This window comes from Oncorhynchus masou, chromosome 30 (assembly GCF_036934945.1).
Source record: "Oncorhynchus masou masou isolate Uvic2021 chromosome 30, UVic_Omas_1.1, whole genome shotgun sequence".
Lineage (NCBI taxonomy): Eukaryota > Metazoa > Chordata > Actinopteri > Salmoniformes > Salmonidae > Oncorhynchus > Oncorhynchus masou.
Genome location: NC_088241.1, coordinates 23,991,249 through 24,000,468, shown reverse-complemented (window position 1 = coordinate 24,000,468; position 9,220 = coordinate 23,991,249). Strand labels below are relative to the sequence as shown.

The 9,220-nt window shown below is 40.2% G+C and overlaps 1 protein-coding gene across 3 annotated transcripts in view; it reads left to right on the top strand.

Moving 5' to 3' along the window:
- Positions 1-426: 426 nt before the first annotated feature.
- The window catches only part of LOC135522390 (R-spondin-1-like), a 35,411-nt gene continuing 26,617 nt past the window's right edge, over positions 427-9,220 (top strand). The window contains exons 1-2 of one of the 3 annotated variants that reach the window (XM_064948590.1): positions 427-487; positions 765-881. The gene's annotated coding sequence lies outside the window, so the exon portion shown is untranslated. Of the gene's footprint in view, positions 488-689; positions 882-5,528; positions 5,599-9,220 lie in introns of those variants that run through there. The other 2 variants (XM_064948591.1, XM_064948592.1) reach the window with 2 other exon arrangements.

Below are 9,220 nucleotides of genomic sequence, written 5' to 3'. Positions count from 1 at the left end.
ACCTATGCACAGCCACTGAGGATGATGTATTTAAATGCAAGGTCAAAATATATTTTCTTAGGTAGAAAAATATTATAATTAGAAAAGTCGTTTGGCCCGTAAAATAAGATTGTAGCCTATCAGTTGTCGTAATAGACCGAATTTAAATGCCTCACTTTAAGGGTAAACCAATCCAGCTGGGCAAGGCTTGATGGCCGAAAGTTACGGGTATTTTTTCGTGCTTCATTACAGCACAGATTAGAACTAATGGTATTTAACCAGATTTGTTGATATAAACAAACAGCACAGCACAACCCAACTGTTCCACCTCTGGTTTTTCGTCTCGCAGTCTGTGTGAGTTTGAGGGGTGGGGCCAACTCAACATCATGCATGCTGAGACTTCTGCACTAGATGGGGTTGGATGCAAATACCCCAGGTTTGTGAATGACTTGTCTGAGTTGGAAGGTTTCCGACGCTTAAAATTGGATTTATGTGGAAATTGCATCAAGTGAGTGATTTACTAGCACGAGCCTTCTTATAAATATCTGCGCTGACTGAAAGTAATAGCAAAAGTTATACAAACATTTTTTCAGCGGATTGCATTTGAAAGATTAGTTTCTCATTTTATTTGAAATGAGTTGCAGATTTTTGAATTTCCATAAATAATGCACACGGAGAGCCCAAATGTTTGATGGCAACATAAATTGCCAACTGATAAAATACAACAAAGGGAATGATTTGTTTCTCTATAATGATCTAATATCTCTTTATCATCTCATGTGAAGGGGTCATGTAGGAGGAGTTCTTTTGAAACCAAACAAGTTACGAATTTTCCCTTATAAAAAGGAAATTGAGACCCGACAACTCACTGGATCTCACCATAAGAGGTTTGCAATGCACAGGTAGGTCGAATTTCCAAGCTGTTATTCTGCTGTGGATTCTGTATGACTGGAAACTGATAGTGCATTTTGGAATAGTTTAGAGCTCTGTAATTCTCGTTTTAGTAATATGGGAAATAAATTACTATTTTTTTTAGGCTAGCCTATTAGCCTACAATGGCTTAATTAACTTTTAATTAATGCCGAATAATAGGCCTACCTCTAATAAACAACCCTCATTTAATGGTCAAAATGAAAGTATTTTTGAGGTGTTATTATTATTAGGTTTTTTCATTATTGAATGATTTTAGTATTCAACTTTTTAAATGTCAGTGTCATTGAAATTGATCTTGTTTTATTTTGTGAAATGCAACATTATGTAATTTGCTGTTATTTTGTAGAACCAGGTAAGTGTCAGGAAAAATAGTTTTTGTCTGAAAAATATATTACTGTCATTAACATTCAAAAATGCATGTCAGAAGAGGAATCATCTCATTTTCAGTAACCTGTGTGCATAAGGAACCCCATGATATTTAATAAAACATATTTATATCACTTTTTCTGGAGAAAAAAAATCTGACATTTGAGACATCCTAAATGCCTCTGTTTGTATCCATTAGGGGTGCCCTGATTGTATGAAGGCATGCTTTTTTCTTCTGCTGGTCGCTTTTCAAGCATATTTAGGGAATAGAGTGTGCAGAAATTTATTTTGGCACTCCACATTTTGCAGCAGCAATTTAGCAGTTAATTAAAACAGCACTGGTTCCATTTATCTCTCCCTCTCGCTCACTCTCCTTCTTGCTCTCTTGTTCTCACTCTCATTCTTGCTCTCTTTCTTTCTCTCCGGTTTTCTGTCTGTCTGTATCTGTCTGTCTCTGTCTGCTTCTCCACCAGTCTTACATTAACACTGACCACTTGAGTTCCGCTTTAAAAAGAGATTGATAAGCAGGAGGGAGACAGACAATTGGAGACCGAGATTATGGGAGAGGGAGATGCTGGAGTGGACTGGGGCAGGTGGGGATCTCCAATAGATTTTCCTTTCTCCTCAGAAGACCAATGTAGGCAGCTGTAAGTCAGCATGGTGTGCTAGCATGTGCGGCATGCAGACAGAATGTGTGGCTAACCCTGACTGCTAGCGCCCCATAGACTATGGGTGCGTTTGAAAGAGCAGGCTGGTGCTGGGAACACAGAGGAATTCTCCTCCTTGTACAACTCAGTGGGAGAGATCAGACAAGGAGGTGGAGGAGGAAGGAAGGAAGGAGATAGATCTACTGTACAGTACATAGCAGGCAGTCCTATAGTGTTGTAGTCTACATCTGTAGCACATTTTACCCAGCTTTCCCTGCACAGGAAGTGATTACCAATAATGGGCTGTGGAGGCTCCTGAAGCATTCCAGTGGCAGAGCCAGGTGTTTTTCGGCACACGTGCACATACAGATGCCCTGCATGGTGCTACTACTACCTGCTGCTTTAGATTAGAGAGTGTCAATGGTGCTGAGCAGTCTATGGGGCCTAGAACATGAAGGAGAGTGACTACTGATAACGCCTTCCTACCACCTATTTCCCCACTATCATTGCCTCTCTCCTTCTCTCTTCCTTTCGCTCTACTCTCCTCACTCACTCTCTCAATTAAATTAAATTCAAAGTGCTTTATTGGAATGGGAAACACATGTTTACATTGCCAAAGCAAGTGAAATAGGTAAATAAACGTGAAATAAACAATAAAAATGAACTATATACACTCATAATAGTTTACACTCATAACATTTCAAATGTCTTATTATGGCTATGTACAGTGTTATAACTATGTGCAAATAGTTAAATTATAAAAGGGAAAATAAATAAACGTAAATATGGGATGTATTTACAATGGTGTTTATTCTCCACTTCTTGGCCCTTTTCTTGTGGTAACAGGTCACAAATCTAGCTGCTGTAATGGCACACTGTGGTATTTTTTTTATCAAAATTGAATTCGTTTTTTAATTATTTGTGGGTCTGTGTAATCTGAAGGAAATACAGTGCCTTCGGAAAGTATTCAGACCCCTTGACTTTCCCCACATTTTGTTAGGTTACAGCCTTATTCTAAACTTGATGAAATTGTTGTGTCCCTCATCAATCAACACACAATACCCCATAATGACAAAGCAATAATGGAGTTTTAGAAATTGTTGCTAATTAATTAAAAATAAACATCTGAAATATCAAATGTACATTCATATTCAGACCCTTTACTCAGTACTTTGTTGAAGCATCTTTGGCAGCAATTACAGTCTTGAGTCTTCTTGGGTATGAGCTGCAAGCTTGGCACACCTGTATTTGGGGAGTCTCTTCCCTTCCATTCTTCTGTGCAGATCCTCTCAAGCTCCGTCAGGTTGGATGTTCGATCAGGTTTAAGTCCTGGCTCTGGCTGAGCCACTCAATGACCTTCAGAGACATATCCCAAAGCCACTCCTGCGTTGTCTTGGCTGTGTGCTTAGGGTCGTTGTTCTGTTGAAAGGTGAACCTTCGCCCCAGTCTAAGGTCCTGAGCGGTCTGGAGCAGGTTTTCATCGAGGATCTCTCTGTAATTTGCTCTGTTCATCTTTGCTCGATTGTGACTAGTCTCCCAGTCCCTGTCACTGAAAAACATCCCCACAGCATGATACTGCCACCACCATGCTTCACCGTAGGGATGGTGCCAGATTTCCTCCAGACAGTGGTGTAAAGTACCACTTAAAAATACTTTAAAGTACTACTTAAGTCTTTTTTTTTGGTATCTACTTTATTCTATTATTTTTATTTTTACAACTTTTAAAATAATGTCCTTTTTGCTCCATACATTTTCACTGACACCCCAAATTACTTGTTACAATTGAATGCTTAGCAGGACAGGAAAATGGTCCAATTCACATGCTTATCAAGAGAACATCCCTGGTCATCCCTACTACCTGATCTGGTAGATTAACTAAATACAAATGCTTTGTTTGTAATTTATGTCTGAGTGTTGAAGTGTGCCCCTGGCTATCCATAAATGACAAAAAAAAACAAGAAAATCGTGCCGCCTGGTTTGGGTAATATAAGGAATTTGAAATAATTTACACTTTCACTTTTGATACTTAAGTACATTTTATCAATTACATTTACTTTTGATACTTAAATATATTTAAAGCCAAATACTTTTAGACTTTTACTCAAGTAGCATTTTACTGGTTGACTTTCACTTTTACTTGAGTCATTTTCTATTAAGGTATTTTTTACTTTTACTCAAGTGTGACAATTGGGTACTTTTTCCACCACTGCCTCCAGACTTGGCATTCAGCCCAAAGACCTCAATCTTGGTTTCATCGGACCAGATCATCTTTTTTCTCATGGTCTAAGAGTCTTTAGGTGCCTTTTTGTCAAACTCCTAGCTTTCTGTCATGTGCCTTTTAGTGGGGAGTGGCTTCAGCCTGGCCACTCTACCATAAAGGCCTGATTGGTGGAGTGTTGCAGAGATGGTTGTCCTTCTGGAAGGTTCTCCCATCTCCACAGAGGGACTAGAGCTCTGTCAGTGACCATCGGGTTCATGGTCAACCCTGATGAAGGCCCCTCTCCCCAGATTGCTCAGTCTGGCCGGGCGACCAGCTCTAGGAAGAGTCTTGCAGGTTCTTCCATTTAAAATTTATGGAGGCCACTGTGTCCTTGGTGACCTTCAATGCTACAGAAATGTTTGGTACCCTTCCCAAGATCTGTGCCTGGATACAATCCTGTCTTGAAGCTCTACGTACAATTCCTTCAACCTCATGGCTTTGTTTTTGCTCTGACAAGCACTGTCAACTGTGGGACCTTATGTAGACAGGTGTGTGCCTTTTCCAAATCATGTCCAATCAATTTAAATTACCACAGGTGGACTCCAAGTTGTAGAAACATCTCGAGGATGATCAATGGAAACAGGATGCACCTGAGCTCAATTTCGAGTCTCATAGCAAAGGGTCTGAATACTTATGTAAATAAAGAATTTCTGTTTTTTTGTTTTTAATAAATTTGCTAATATTTATAAAAACCTGTTTTTGTCTTGTCATTATGGGGTATTGTTTGTAGATTGCTGAGGAAAATGTTTAATTTAATACATTGTAGAGTAAGGGTGTAACATAACAAAGACACTATATGTGTCTCTAATATGGTCATACATTTGACAGGAGGTTAGGAAGTGCAGCTCAGTTTCCACCTCATTTTGTGGATAGGGTGCACATAGCCTGTCTTCTCTCGAGTGCCAGGTCTGCCAATGGCAGCCTCTCTCAATAGCAAGGCTATGCTCACTGAGTCTGTACATAGTCAAAGCTTTCCTCAATTTTGGGTCAGTCACAGTGGTCTGCTATTCTGTCACTTTGTACTCTCTGTTTAAGGCCAAATAGCATTCCAGTTTGCTTTGCTTTTGGTCAATTCTTTCCAACGTGTCAAGTAATTATCATATACATTTTTTCATGGTCTAATTGTGTTGCTGTCCTGGGACTCTGTCTGTTTGTGAACAAAGCCACAGTACCAGCTTGCTTAGGAGACACTTCTCTACGTTAATCTCTCTGTACGTGATGGCTTTGTTATGGAAGGTTTGGGAATTGCTTCCTTTTAGGTAGTTGTGGAATTTAACAGCTATTTTCTGAATTATGATAATTAGCGGGTATTGGCCTAATTAATGGTGTGGTGTAGAAAGCCCTTCTTGCCTTGTGTTTCAGATCGTTCACATGTTTGCGGAAGTTACCTGTGGTGCTGATGTTTAGATCGAGGTAGGTATATATTTTTGTGTGCTCTAGAGCAACGTTGTCCAGAAATCAAATTTATATTTGTGGTCCTGGCAACTGGACCTATTTTGGACCACCATGTCTTACTGAGATTTACGGTCAGGGGCCAGGTCTGACAGAATCTGTGCAGAAGATCTAGGTGCTGCTGTAGGCCCTCCTTGGTTGGGGACAGAAGCATCAGATCATCATCAAACAGCAGACTCTCTCTGTCTCTACCCCTCTCTGTTAATGCTGGACTGTTGTCTCAAGGCAGCTGGCCAGCGTGTTTGTCTCCCCTATCATCGACCTGTGGGCGGGTTTGGCTAATGCGACGAGAGCTTACAGCCCGGAGGCAGAGATGGGAGTATAAGAAAATAAAAGTAAATCAAACATTGATGTACTGTATACCTGGGTGAAAGTGCACATAACTGTCCTGTTTCTTCGCTGCCTGCAGTTGTTGAACCAAATAATCTGGATCTGAATGGAAAGAAAAAGGCTCAGTTAAAAGCCCTTACACTGGAGCCAATCTCTCCATTCGGTGCCCATGTGGCAGGCACCACCTAGCAGTAATTTCATTATATTACAAAAACAGGAGGATAGGAGGTGTGTTGGAGTCCATAAGTAGCACCAGAGCAGGCTCTGTTGGCTGCCACTGTTTTTGTTGTTGCTTCCCTGTGCCTGTGTGGAAGCAGAGGAAGGCAATGCAGCTTGTGGCGGTCCTGGGGAGGACAGGGAATGAAATGTGGGAGTGGAACGAAACGTTTGTGTGTACTCTTACTTTATTCAGTGCTTTACCACCAGTTGTGTTTATGGCCTGTTTACTGCTCTGCTCTTTTTCATTGTCTCACTCACACTTGCTGGTGATTGCAACTGCTAGTGTTCTGAGTTTAAAGATACACTATGCAGAAATCTCTCTGCCATTTCCTGGTTGCTAAAATTCTAATAGTTCACCTAATTTCAGTTTGTGACAAAACAAGCAAGTATAGTGTAGAGAATCATTGTACCATGTAAACCTTTGTGAAATATATTTTCCATAACCTAAAATATTGTATTTTCAGCCATCTAAAGTAAAAGATGCAAAAACTTAACTTAAGAACAGGAAGCATAGACATGGCGCACATAGAACAGATCCACCGCTTCTTACACTTGCTTTCAATGAGAATGATAGCTAGAACTCATATTTCTATGTGAATTTGGTTGGGTGGCCCAAAAAGTTACATATTGCAGCTTTAAAATAGCTAAATACAATAGAAAGCTAAAGACAGTTTTTTGAAATATTGCTGGATTTACGTGCAGTTTAGGGAGATTTTTATTTAAACATTTTTTACATAGAAGTTGACAGTGGAGATGGCTGTTTTGTCTTCATGATTCTACAGTATAAGCAGTGCTTGATTTGGGCAGGAGCTCAACGGAACTTGGTACCGGCACCTCTGATTTTCTATTGCTTGAGTTCTTGCACCTGTTATAGAATAGTATTATTAGCTCAAAAGTATTGCTGAGTTAATGCACCTAATTTAGTCCAAGTCAATTTTAGAACCCCAAAATGTACAATGTTCTGGGAGTCAAAATCAGAACATTGGTTTTGGCTAACCATAATCAACAGGACTTTTTGAACACACTTTTGGTCTCTTTAATGTTGTTGAATTAACTTAATTTACATTAGGGTATGCAGACAGTCCTGATTTTTGATTGGCTGGATGCAATAGAGTATGATACAGTGTCACTCCATTATTGCTTTACTGAGCTCACATTTTCTTGTACTACTCCTACCACATCAGCCAGTGAATTAGGCCTCTGAGATCTAAATTACTTTATTTTGACGGGTTCATCAGTAGGCTAGGTTTCTGACTCTGAGCTCTGTGTAGTGGCACTTTCTCACTTTCAACAAATTCCCAGAGCGGGAGCTCCCTTTCACTGGAGCCTGCCTGATTCAATAATTGATTCATCAAAAGGACTTACAGAGCAGGGCAATTTAATCTCCTGACTATTTGATGAGGGAGTTCAGTTCCATTCAGATGAATGGAGCCAGCAGTGAAGAAAGGGACACAGTGCTTGTGTCTGTAATGGATGAGGGAACCGAGACAGAGCACATAGAAAACTGTCAAGAAGTGCCACTGTGACCCCAGAGCAGGTCAGTGAGATGTTCCTCATATCCAGAGGACAGGTCAGCTGTCATGTGGAAGGATGACACTTATGTTGTCATGTTGTGAGTTTTGTGCCCATCTTGCTCTTGATCTGCCTTGCTTTCTTATCAATATTTTCAACTATTTTGTCTTTCTTCATCATATCTCTCTCGCTCGCTCTCTCACACACTACACTCTCTCTCTCTGAGTAGGAGTAGTCCATTGCCACTTCTAGGCTTATTGCCACGCTGTAATATAAAGGTCCGATATGGATGGATGGGACAGAGTGGCAGGTAGTAAAGAGTCGTAGGCGGATTTTGGTGTGAAATCGTCTCTGACACATCTCCTAAATTACTCAGCCCTTGTCTAGATTTGTTGTTCTAGGTTGTTCATTCCCCTGGTCCAGGACATGTCCTCCTCGCTCTCAAAGCATCCTTCTCAATTAACAAACCTTAGCGTTTTTGGCTCTTGACGGTAAATATAGGGGGATTTGTTGAAGAAATGTGTCTAATATTCACCTCAAAACGCAAATAAACACGGGCAGCAACAGCGGAGAAAGCTGAGGTGCAGGTGGGTGTGCGGGTGTTTTTGGAGATAAAGAAGTCCCACTCTTTATCCTTGTTAGGTTCTAATTCTCAGAGTAAGTATATTTCATATTCTCAGAACCCAAGATCCTCTTAAGCTGGTTAACTGAGATCTTTGACATAGCTTGGCAAGGCAGTCTCCCTAGAGGAGTATTTGGCGTGTCAAACTGTTTGTCCGTATTCATGTGTACCACAGTATGTGCGATACTGTATGCTGCTGTGGTGTGTTAGTGTGTGCTTGTTGTTGTTCTGTTTCAGCTTCTTTACTTTGTGTGTTTTTCAAGTTTCAAGTTGTATTAGTCATATGTACAGGATACACATGGTATACATCGTCCAACAAAGTGCTTACTTACAGGTTCCTTCCCAACAATGCGACAACAATAAGAAATAATAAAACATAAGAATATGAACATAAAGTAAATGGCTCAGTAGAATATAATAAATATTTTAGCATAAGTACAGTATAATACAGGAAGGCACAATTTATAGTCCAATATTTACACATGTTTTGGTGAGCAAGTGTTTAAATTGTGCAGTATATAGCAATCATAATAAGAGTCTATTAGCAGGAGTTGTGATGTGTGTGTGTGTGTGTGTATAGCATGTGTGTGTTTATATGTGACTTCTTCACATACTAACTCGCCGCAACAGAGGGGACCCAGACAGCGGCCCTTAATCTCAGAGACTCCCCTCAGAGAGACGCTCTTTTTCAACATGATGGACGAGACCCTGTAATTAAATACTGTCCCTGCTCACATTAATATTGTTTTACAATAGCAAGACATTTTTACACAAATGGGCTCACTGGAAAGGGGCTGCCTGGTCGATCTCAGCCACAGTGGCTATGAATCTGTATTCGTTTTCTGCTGTGTAGTTAATGACACGTGTATGAATGAATTGTTATTTTTCATTCCAATCCCC